The sequence below is a fragment of the Triturus cristatus genome, chromosome 2_1 (genome assembly GCF_964204655.1).
Source record: "Triturus cristatus chromosome 2_1, aTriCri1.1, whole genome shotgun sequence".
In the NCBI taxonomy this organism is placed as follows: Eukaryota; Metazoa; Chordata; class Amphibia; order Caudata; family Salamandridae; genus Triturus; species Triturus cristatus.
The window spans coordinates 1,002,854,268-1,002,866,957 of NC_140581.1; positions in this window are offsets into that span (position 1 = coordinate 1,002,854,268).

Here is a 12,690-nt window from a genome sequence, read left to right on the forward strand (position 1 = left end):
CATTCCGTCCATCATTTGTTGCTGCAGCACATGATCTGTAAGGCAGCATGGTAGCAGTGGCATCTCCTGTTCTAGTGTAGGCTAGGATAGAATCCTTTTTTAAAGTTTTAATTTCTTTAATTTACTGGTTTGGACATCCTACACTCATTTTTGGTGGTACAGTTTTGCGTACTGGATTCAAAAATCTATTTTGGACATTTGTTTTGATTGTACCAAAGTTGAAAATGGGTTTGCAGTATGGCGCTAGGTAGAAACGACTGTGTTGCATAAGCTGCAAGCTTGTACAAGCGCCACAGTGACCGCCTTGAATAGGTATCTGTGTCTTTTAATTTGCAATCCAACGTGGATTAGACCTTCTGTGTTTTTCTAAAATATTTTTGGGATGTTTCCCTTAGATGGATTTTTTTGCATTACATTACCTTGAGCTGAGCGTACTTCTTTGAAGCACTGTTTTGATTTATTTGTTCAGATTTAGTTCCTCTTCAGTTTGTTGTGCCTCTTGTTAATTGTAGGGTTAACTGACAGTCGCTAACAAGTTGGATTTTGACTGGGTAGAGCTGATTATCAATACAGAGGTAGCTGGTACTTTCCATGCTGTATGCTTTCATGCTTATTTTGCTTAGCATTCGCTGAAAGGCAACACCACACGTCAACTTTGTCAAAGTAGATATTTTTCCAAAGTGTCCATTTGATTATTTTAATAATTGGCATGATACACCGTAGAAAACCAGAGGAGAGCAGGGACGAAAAAGTGAAATCTATTAATTTTCACACCTTTTAACCACATCTTATCCAATCACAGTATTCCCAATAGACGTGCTAAATTGCCCAATTTTCTGTGTTATCAGCGATGGTAGCCGTTTTCAGTACTCAATTTCCATATACACTCAATATTCAGTACTCAATACTTAGCATTTTCACTTTGCATATTTACACTTTTTTATTGTGGTCTTATTCACATTATAGCCATATTTAAATGAATCCAATATTCAATAATGATTAAAAAGGGGAATTAGAAGGGGTCCATTGACTCCATCTCTCGGGCTCACCAGTCCTTTATGGCAGACAATTCAGAAATCACACTTTCGACTAGGCTCGTGATCCTGCATCATTTTGAATATAACAACTCAGCAAGTTGGTAGCAACTGTCAGCAGTGGCGGCTGCCGCAGAACTGAAGTGGGGGGGGGGGAGGGGGCAGGACAGGAGAATAATAAGTAAATTAAAAAAAACTTACCCGAGTACATGGCGGCCTCCTCGGTCTTGTCCGGTTCTCAACTCCCAGAATGCACTGGGGCACAGGCTCCACACCCAATCCTGGCACTGATCTCATGCTATGAGAGCAGAACCAGGATTGGTCTGAGCTGTGCGGTTCGCTGCTCAGACAGTGCCTAGGCACCAGTGATGTTTCTCCAACTCGGCTGTGTAATACAGCTGGGTTGGAGAAACCTAAGTGTGCATGTCTATTTTTGTCTGCCTAAGACAGCCGGCCAAACAAACATGCACACTTACACTGCGCCTACCACTCCACCCTGCTATGCCTGGCCCCGCCCACCTACACTGCTGACATGGCGCAATCAGTCAGTAGTCATTTGCTATACCGCTGACAGACTGACCAATGGGGCGATGCTCCTCTGCCATAACGAAGGTGCCATTCCTGACTGTCAGGAGTGTCACTTCTCCCACTGAGCTCTTATTATCGGTTCCCTTGTTTGAACACACTTTTAAACAGGCATTTGTTTTTTATTCAAGCTCACACCAGGCTGTTGTAGGTCTGCCTAGCAGGAGTGTGTAAGTCGCACACCTCGCCTTTTCAGGGAGCTAGATAGTCTGCGAGGCATTCCCCTCCTTACCTCCACATATTCCGTATAGACCGGAAGTACAGGCTACAGCATGGAGAGGTGAGTCGCAGCAACCTGCAGGACCGTTACTGAGCATGCACATCAGCTGAAGTAAGCATTACCGGCACAAGTAGCCGCTTCCGCAGCGTTCAACGTTCAGCTCAATGAACCAGGGATACCTTAAGGATTGTTGAAAAATATATTTTAAAAAAACACTTACCTCCGGTCGCCCACTGCGTCTCTCCTCAGCAGTCCCGGAACCAGGAAGCACCCAGGCTCTCCATAGCCAATCATAATGCTGCAATTCAGCGTTTATGATTGGTCTGAGCGCCGTGGATCAGCGCTCAGATGGGGACAGGTAGCCTGTGCATATTCCCTAGTAGGCTGTCCATTACAGCCTGATGGGGAATATGCAAATTGGGCATGACTGTTTGGCCGGGCCAAGACGGCCGGTCAAGCAGTCATGTGCACTTAGGGTACACAGTCCACTCCTCCTCCCTGAGCCCCCAGCCCCACCCGCCCTAATCCCGCCCACAGCAACGAAAAATAAAACGATAATAACAAGGTTATTATCATTTTATTTTTTCCACTGCTCTAAAAGCAGTGGGGAGATGCTCCTCCGCCTTAGCGGAGGTGCCACCACTGCCTGGTTGTGATTACCTGCGCCCACTGTTTGTGTGAAATGCGTTTAGTGAGGTCTGCTGACACCTGCTGTTATTTGATGTGGGTTACCCTGCAGGCTTTAGAGAACTTTTGGTGAAGGTATTCAACCTCTGTTTGTGGATCCTGAGCTCCATAGATGTGCGAGTTCTTTTACAGACATCACATGAAGCCTTTTCTGTGGGTCCTAGGTCAGTAAGAGTTTGTAATGTCATTCTTGAGTGTTATTTATCAACTGTATCCAAGGGCCTCAGGTACTACTTCGCTCTAACTGTGAATCCAAGACTCCCTCTCTACTCTTCACTCTCCAGGGTTAGCAACGCCTAAGAATAAGATGTGGTAGGTTTTGAAAATAGATATCATAAGACACAGCAAACACAAAAATAAAATCAATGTCCATTCAATGTGAGTCTTTATAAAAAACAGAAAGGCCTGGTGTGTTTTAGAACTGAAAGAACGCCTTCATTGGTTGGTTAGATGATCAGTGTGACTACAGATGTACGAGTGCATGGATGAGTAAGAGGGTGTATTGATTAATGAGTGAATAAGTACATAGATTTCTGAAGCACAAGGTACTACTTGTGTAACAATATATCTGTAAGAGACACTAGTTAGTGATAGATTCCTTACCTTAGAATATCCACAGGCGTCAGACTGGATCCAGAAAGTTTCGCTTAGCAGTACCCCTGCGCGTCAGTAGGTGGCGTTGTGCGGCTCCGCGTCCGTCACTGGCGTCGTAAGCGCCGAGATGACGCCACGGAGAGTACTTAGGCGCCACCCATGTGCGCTGATGTCAGTTCTGTACACGAATTTCTGCTCCAGGAACGCAGAGCCATGCAAGATACTGACCATTGGTGCAGAAAACTAGGGCCCTAGGATGGATGACCTCAACCCTAGTAACCAGTTCGCAGAACGGGGAGGATGGGTGGGGCGGTAAGGAATCTATCACTAACTAATGTCTCTTACAGATATATTGTTACACAAGTAGTAAACTTGTGCATCTGAGACACGTTTGTTATAGATTCCTTCCCTTAGAATGGATACCCCAGCAATACCAACCACGGTGGTGGGTCTGCGAACAGGATTACACCAGAAAGTCACGGAGAACGGAACGGCCAAAGAAGCCATCTCTCCGGACCGGACTGTCAAGGCAGTAATGCTTGGTAAACGTGTGCAGCGAGGCCCACATAGCTGCCTAACAAATGTCCTGCAAGGGAACGCCGCGTCTCAAGGCAGTAGTGGCTGCAGTTGCCCTGGTCTAATGGGCACGTAGCCCCACAGGTGGCTCCTTTTTAGCCAAGGAGTAACCTGTTTTGATGCACAGAACGACCCACCGAGAGATGGTCCGTGTGTGCACAGCCCGACCTTTTTTGGCGCCCACGTAGCCAACAAAAAGCTGGTCAACCACCCTGAACTGCTGTGTACACTTCAGAGAGAAGGCAAGCGCACGTTTGGGGTCCAGACGGTGGAGCCTCTCTTCCTCCCGTGGAAGGATGCGGAGGCGGAAAGAAGGTAGGCAAAGTGATGGTCTGCCCGATGTGGAAGGACATGACCACCTTTGGCAAAAAAGAAGGACGGGTCCTTAACACCACCTTGTCCGGATGAACAGAAAGTATAGGAGGTTTGGAAGAAAGAGCCTGGAGCTAACTCACTCTCCTGGCAGAGGTGATAGCGACCAGGAAAGCCGTCTTAAGAGTAAGAAGACGCAAAGGACAGGTATGAAGGGGCTCGAAAGGAGCGCACATCAGATAGGTCAAAACGAGATTCAAGTCCCATTGAGGCCTGAAGAATGGCACGGGAGGAAACATGTGCGTAATGCCTTTAAAAAAACGGTTAACAACCGGGAACTTAAAAAGAGAAGGCTGAGGCGGAAGCCTCAAAAAGGCGGAGATGGCCGAAAGATAATCTTTGATAGTGCTCAGAGCAGAGTCCTGCTGGGCCAAGGAAAGAAGGAACAAAAGAACTTCAGAAAGAGGGGCAGAAAGAGGATCCACAGCCTTTGCTGTGCACCATGCCACAAACTTGTTCCACCTGCAGGCGTATACTATTTTATTGGAGGGAGGCCTGGCTGCCAGAATGACATCACAGACTTCGGGAGGAAGATGGAAAGCTGTCAATTGTCGCCGCTCAATCTCCACGCATGGAGGTGGAGGCTGGACAGGCTCGGGTGGAGGACCGCACCCTGCTGCTGCGACAGAAGATCCTCCCGAAGAGGCAGACGGATAGGGGGATCGATTGCCATGCTGAGTAGCTCGGGATACCAGTATCTCCATGCCCAATCCGGAGCCACAAGGATGACTTTGGCCCGGTCGCTCCAAATCTTCTTCAGCACTCTGGGCAGAAGTGTTATAGGTGGAACGATGTACAACAGACCGCAACTCCACTCGCAACGAAAAGCGTAGCTGAGCGAGTGCCGCCTTGGAAATTCCAATGCGCAGAACTGATGCGATTGTGCGTTCTCTTCGGTGGCGAATAGATCTAACCAAGGTTTTCCCCACTGCTGAAAGAGACCTTGCACCACATCCGAGTTCAGACGCCATTCGTGATCCATCAAGCACCAGCGGCTTAGTTCGTCCACCCTGGCATTCAGAGAACCTGCCAGGTGATGCTTGATGTTCCAGCCATGTCCAGAGGCGCAGAGCCTCCTGACATAGGGTCCAGGACCCCACCCTGCCCTGTTTGTTGCAATACCACATGGCGGTGGTGTTGTCCATGAACACCTGCACAACACTTCCCCGGACAGAGGGAAGGAATGCTTTCAGTGCAAGCCGGATCGCCCGAAGCTCCAAAAGGTTGACATGGAGCCGGGACTCCGCCGGAGACCAGAGTCCTCTGATCTCCGCCTCTCCCAAGTGGCCTTCCTATCCCAGGAGGGACGCATCCACCACCACTGTGTGCTCCGGTTGGGGAAAGGAAGAGGGGTCTGCCACGGACCCAATCGCGATTCGTGAGCCACCACTGCAACTGCAGTGCAGTGCCCTCCGAGATCTGGATATCATCGGACAGGTCGCCCTGAGGTTGTGCCCACTGGAACTTCAGGTCCCACTGCAGAGCCTGCATATGCCATCTGGCATGTGTCACTAGCAGGATGCAGGAGGCCATCAGGCCCAGAAGCTGGAGGGTCATCCTGACTGAAACCCGGGACAGAGGCTGAAAGATCGGAATCATAGCCTGAATATCCCAGACTCGCTGCTCGGAAGGATAAACACGAAACAGCGTCCAATCCAGAACCGCTCCAATGAAGGGGAGCTTCTGAGAGGGACTCAGGTGCGACTTCGGCACATTGATGGAGAACCCCAGTAAATGCCGGAGGTCGCCGTAGTCTGAAGGTGGGCGACGACTGTCTGGGGCGAGCCCGCCTTCAACAACCAGTCGTCGAAGTAGGAGAAGACTGACACCCCGACCTGCGCAGATGAGCTGTGACCACCGCCATCACTTTCGTGAACACCCGAGGGGCGCTGGTAAGGCCGAAGGGGAGCACGGCAAATTGAAAATGCTCATGGCGTTCCGTGAACCGCAGGTAACGCCGGTGGGCCGGCAGGACGGGGATATGAAAATATGCATCCTGCAAGTCCAATGCTATCATCCAGTCTCCAGGGTCGAGGCCAACTAAGACCTGAGCCAGAGTCATCATCTTAAACTTCTCCTTCCAGAGGAAGCGATTGACGTCCCAGAGATCCAAGATAGGACACAGACCCCCTTTGTCCTTCTTGGGGACCAGAAAGTAGTGGGAATAACATGCACACCCTACTTCCGGTCCAGGAACGCACTTGATGGCCCCCTTGGCCAAGAGGGCTGTAACTTCCTGGCAGAGAAGAGCCAAGTGATTCCCCGACATGCGGTGGCACTGAGGTGGCATGACAGGAGGGGAGGACTGAAAGTGGAGGGAGTACCCGTGGCAGATTATCTGCAGCACCCTTCTGTCTGATGTAATTTCGCGCCAGTGAGGGAGGTGGTGGCGAATCCTGCCACCCACAGGCGATGGATGCTCCCCGAAGCTCAGATTAGGAAGGTTTGGAGGCGGAAGCAGCGGGGGTGGAGGTAGACGGACCAGCACGCTGGTTCCCCGACCCGCCCCTGCGGAAACCGCGACCTCGACCGCGCTGGGGCTGGGTCTGCACAGGCATAGGGGACGGGCGCGCCTAACTGCCTCTACCTTGGCCTCGAAAGGAACGAAAACCAGGAGAGGCCGAGCTCTTGGTAGAAAGGCCCAAGGACTTGGTCGTAGCCCGAAAATCCTTAAAGCGCTCCAGGGCACTGTCACCCTTGTCGCCAAACAGGCAGGTGCCATCGAAGGGCATGTCCATGAGCGAGCTTTGGACATCGGGCGAGAACCCAGTCGAACTCAACCAGTGGTGACGTCGCAACGCCACAGTTGTAGAAATCGTCCTGCCCAATGAGTCAGCGGTGTCCAACCCACATCCTTACCCTCAGCAATTGCCTAAGAAAGGACGGTCTGCACCTCCTCAGAACACTGAGGCAACACCTGAGCCACGGCATCCCACACCACGTGGAAGTAGCGGCCCAACAGGCAGGCGGTGTTCACCGACCGCAGCCCCAAGCTGGCCGAAGAGAATAACCGCTTCCCAAACTGGTCTAGCCGTTTAGAGTCCTTATCCGGCGGGGCAGTAGGAAAAGCACGTCGAGGCCTGAATGACCAGGCTCTCAGGCGTAGGGTCAGTGGTCAAAAAAGTGGGGTTACCGGGGGCCAGCCGGTGGCGCCTGGCGACGTTCTTATCCACTGGGGCCCCTGTGGCCGGCCTCGACCAATTGCCCAAGAGGACGTCGGTAAGGGAGTCATTGAAGGGAAGTAACGGCTCCGACAAAGTAGAAGCCGTCTGGAGCACCTCGGTGAGGAGGTTGGTCTTGAGGGCCACTGTGGGGAGGTCAAGATCAAGGGCCTCAACCGCCCAACGGAGGACCATCGTGTAGGAGGCACCTTCCTCCATCATAGGCAGAGGGGAGGCGAACCCTGGGTCCGACGAGACATCGAGGTCGCCCGCCTCCTCCAAGACGTCCACCCAATCCTGCTCGGAGTCACAGTGCCGAGCAAGAGGGTCCTCGGACCCTTCCCAGTCGTCGTTCACCTCTGGCGTAGAGTGAGCCGATCGCGGCGACAAAGCCGGAGCCGGAGCCGGAGAAGGGATGAACGGCGTCGGGAACAGCGCCGGCCGGGGCCGGACCGGCGCCGTCTGCCAATGCAGATCCCACGTCGGAACAAAATGGTCCTGGGACCGGGGCAAGGGAGGAATAAACGGCACCCAGTGTGGCGCCGAGGGTGGAGCCTAGGGAGGCGCCGGAGCCGGCAACGCCGCACCTTGTGGTGCCGGAGCCGCTGGCGCAGGATCCTGTGATGTGGGGGCTGCGCCGTGGCGGAGCCGCCGGGCCAACAGGATCTGGACACGGGACCGCGGGGCCCGAAGGCACGCCGGCGGGAGCCCGAGGCCTAAAAAGGTGGTCCATGGTAGCAAGGAATTATTGCGATACCAAAGGGGATGATGGACGGAGCGCTTGTGCAAATCAAACACTCACCCCCAGTCAACTGATCTGGGTTTAATCCATCATCATTCTTTAGCTCACTCCACCACTCCAGTTCAGACATGGCCATATGCAAATCAGTCTAACCCTGTGCCTCATGGGAACAGTCCAGCCGAACTGCCAAGCGATGTCTTCCCTGGACCGGAAACAAGCATCCTGGGACCAGTTTCGGGTTCCTAACCCTCATCAGCCAGGCTATCTTGAATCCAGTGGCAAAGTGAGCAAGGAACCCACGTCTGGGCATACCCTGCCAACTTAGGGCGAATAAAGCGATGCCAAAGGGGATGATGGACGGAGCGCTTAAGCAAATCAAACACTCACCCCCAGTCAACTGATCTGGGTTTAATCCATCATCATTCTTTAGCTCACTCCACCACCCCAGTTCAGACATGACCATATGCAAATCAGTCTGACCCTGTGCCTCATGGGAACAGTCCAGCCCGAACTGCCAAGCCATGTCTTCCCGATGGTTTCAGGCCCAGATCTCTGTACTGGGGTGAATGTATGACATTGTTCTGCATTCTGTCCATCAACTGTTCTTTTTGCATTTGTCACCCCGAGTGGGAAGGGTGTGCCCAGACGTGGGTCCCGTGCTCTCCATGCCACTGGAATCAAGCTATCCTGGCTGAAGAGGGGTGACACCCCGAAACTGGTCTTAGGATGCTTGTTTCCAGTCCAGGGAGGACCTGGCTTGGCAGTTCGGGCTGGACTGTTCCCATGAGGCACAGGGTCAAGACTGATTATGCATCTGGCTGGGTTCAAACTGGAACGGCATGGTGAGCAAAAAAACGATGGATTTAGGCCCAGATCTCTGTACTGGGGTGAATGTATGACATTGTTCTGCATTCTGTCCATCAACTGTTGTTTTTGCAGCAAGGAATTCTTGCACCTGTTTGGGAGACGTCGACAGACCCGGGTATGGCAGATAGGCCGCGGGACTCCCAGGCTCCAGGGGAGCCGCCGGGGCGAAGCCCCTGTCCCCCGTGTCTGGCTCCGGGGAGCGATGGGGGGACGTCGGAGAGCGAACACGCTTCTTCGACCTTCTTTTATGGCGTCGCTTACCGGAATTCGAGGGTGAGGACTTGGAGCTGGAGGAGCGACGACTCCGGTCCCGTGAGCGGTCCCGGGAGCGGATCCTGGACCTGGAGCGGCAGCGTGACAAATGCCGGACCTCCAGCAACTTCCGCCGCCGCTCCCGCAAGTCCTTTGGAGCCATGGCTCGGCAATCCCGGCAGTCGTGTAGTGCAGTCTCCAGGCAGTAGAGGCAAACATCGTGGGGGTCCGTCACCGACATATTCCGGCGACAGGCCCCACAGGACTTAAAGCCGGGCATCCCTACGTGCGCCAGGAGAAGGAAGAGGAGACAAAAAGTCTCAAAACAGTAGTCAAAAAGTGACTAAGGTATATGCTCAATCCGAATCTGCGCTTACTGGTGCAGGAAAAAGAAAGAACTGACGTCAGCGCGCATGGGTGGCGCCTAAGTACTCTCCATGGCGTCATCTCGGCGCTTACGACGCCAGTGACGGAGGCGGAGCCGCAAAACGCCACCTACTGACGCGCAGGGGTACTGCTAAGCGAAACTTTCCGGATCCAGTCTGACGCCTGGGGATATTCTAAGGTAAGGAATCTATCACTAACGTGCCTCTTTCAGATTTGATACTTCACTGTTTGGATGAATGGAAGGATGGGTAGATACATGAATGAATGAACAAAATCATGGATCGATAAATAGGTGAATAAAACAATGAAAGCCTAGAATCAGTTTGTGTGCACAGAAGGGTCCTCCTGCATGTTCGCCTGCAGTAACCGTAAGTGGATGTGTGAGTGGAGAAGGGCCCTCAACCTGTGCCATCAGAACAACATGTAAACGTGCATGAAAAAGGATTGTTGGGGTGCCTGCAGACGAGGGGATGTTTCAGGGATGTCCACATGAAACTGTCTATGTGAAATCTTTAAAAAGAAGTTTTCTGTAACTGAAATATGGAAATTTCTATGTGCCAAATGACTTTGATTATATCGGAACATTTCAACGGGGGTAAAAATGAACCTCAATGTTAAAATGGCAAACCTTTTGGTTAAATAGAAAGAGATCTGGTGCATGACGTATTAATGCAAGTGGTGTTCCGTTCGGCTACGTCCTACCCATGCACTATAAGCGCACCATGGTTTTCCTCCTTAATGTATATATGAAATTGTGATAACCAATTTTCCTCTCAACGTTTAGAGAAGTAATATGCCCAAGTCCAGATGTGTATGCCAACAGTATTTCCTCGCATATGTTGTCTGTTTTGATTCTTCTTGTTTAAACCCTCCCCTTTGTTTGATCTTGGGTGTGGCTAAACCGGCTGTTGCTTCTCATTCCATGGTGGTCCATCATGGTAGAGAGAAGGACGCCGTCACAGGGACTGGGGCTCGCTCGGTTGCCTCTGTGCCACTCACACACACTCCCCCATAGGGTCTGCAATGGGTGACTTCTGCTACTCGCTGCAAGACATGGGCTGGTTCCAGGAGGTGGTACCAGACTCTTGACTGGGGGATCAAAGGTCAGGTTCTCGGCAACAGGAAAAACTTCATGCCAGAGGACTGTGAATGGATCAAGGAGGCATATCTGGTCTGCAGCAGCAGAGGCAGAAGGGGACAGTAGTCTGTGGAAGCTATTTCAGCAGAGGCGCATAACATGCACAGATGTAACAATACCTGGCAGGAACAGCTATCAAATTAAAATTACAATCACATAATAAATCAGCGAAACTCCCAGAAGGCTAGATAGATCCTCAAATGTCATATTCAAAATGTTTACTTTCTTTAAGGTTGTCAAACACGGGGATGGGGGGCTGGGGGTGTATTTAATAGTCACAGATACCCAATTATCAAAGGATCCACACACAAAAACAAATATGTATTATTAAATACACTTATACTGGTAGTGGAATTAATCAAGGTTATTTTTTTTTAACAAATGGCTGACCCCTGAAGTGTCATCTTGACTCCCCTTAGAAATATTCAATAATACGAAATGAGGGTCCGGTCATTTCAGGTCCTCTCGCCGCCACTTTTGTTGCAACATTATTATCTGGCAAGCACACATCTCTAAATAAGGAGCATGGTAGAAGAAATGTTATTCCACAACCGAACAGTATTAGAGTTGCCATTAGGAGCAAAAGGCGAGAATTCTAGAGAGCATGAACAAACATCAATGATTGCAGAATGGTCAAACGGATGTCGTGAGAAAAACGATGAAAGAGAAACAAGGGAGGAAAAAATATGTCACGAGAAAAAAAGTCTGAAGGACAAAAAACAAATCACTGTAAGAGGATGGGGGAAACCTCGGGGAGCAGGTAGTTGTAAGGAGGTCGGGTTAGGAGAATGGAAAGTATAAACCGAAAAAGGGAAGGCTAAAAATAAATGAAGAGTGGGAGAGAAACAGCAAGAGATGGTGTGTGGATATATATATATATAGATATATATATATATATACATACATACATACATATAGAGGTCCAAGGGAGTGCAGATTGACACAAGAGTTTTTGCCTATGGATTTCCGTCCTTCTGGACAGTTTACAAAATGAACACAGCGGCGACATGTTGGCAAAATTAATACACTTTGAAAGTCATCTTACTGAAGCCTCAGCACACGTAACAAATATAAATGTTAATTAAATTTACACATGAAATATGAGTACATAAAGCATAACTTTTCAGAAAAAACAGAATACAATCTCTTTCTAGTCTTCTTTAATGAGACGATTCCAGGTGAAGTTTCGAGAATACAGCCAACACGTGTTTCGTCGCAACGGGAATGTGACCCGCGACTTCCTCAAGGCTGCACAAATAAACAGAAAAAATGCCAACTCATACCGTGAAAGTACAAACATTACATGTAATCCACAGTAATCAGCATACAGTTTGGTGTCGTGATTCCAAACAGTGAGTAATTACATTGTGGAAAGTTGTTTTTCCAAAAGAAAGGAACCCATACGGGGAATGATGAGCAAAAAGTCTTGGAAGTAACCACAAATATGGAGAGAGAGAAGACCCGATCGTGAGACTACGTGGTCACTAAGTGAACTACTATTCGTGCTCATTATCAGTAACCATATCGCCGTCGTGGGATGAAAATACCACGTCATAGTACAAGATACCGAAACTAAATGAATAACACCCAAAGTACCAAGGTGGGTTGATTACCTTTCTTGGTATTCGTGATATCTCTGTTTGAACACGGGGATTAAAAGATAAAAAAACATCAGATAAAGATCAAACCGTCGTGCCGTTGTGCAAGTTCACATGCTAGTTCTATGTTTAACCTACTTTGATTGTGGTTGTAATTCCGGCCCACAAGGGGTTCTGTATTCAGTACGTGGAAACGAGGAATGACACGGCAACAATAAGGAGGTGTTCGAGTACAAACGCTTCTCTATGAAAAATATAATAGAATAAAGTATCAAGGTCTCCGTTTATAATAATCCGTCTGTGGCGATCTAAGTTGCCACATTTACACCAATAAAACACCAAGTCTACGTTAGCCATCTCACGTCAACTATCCCTAACGTTTTTTGGTGCATCTAGTGTTAAATAAACAAGGCTAAAATATAAACCACGTTATGTCAGTCACCGGCACCATATTGCCCCTTAAATCTTTAGGTGCCC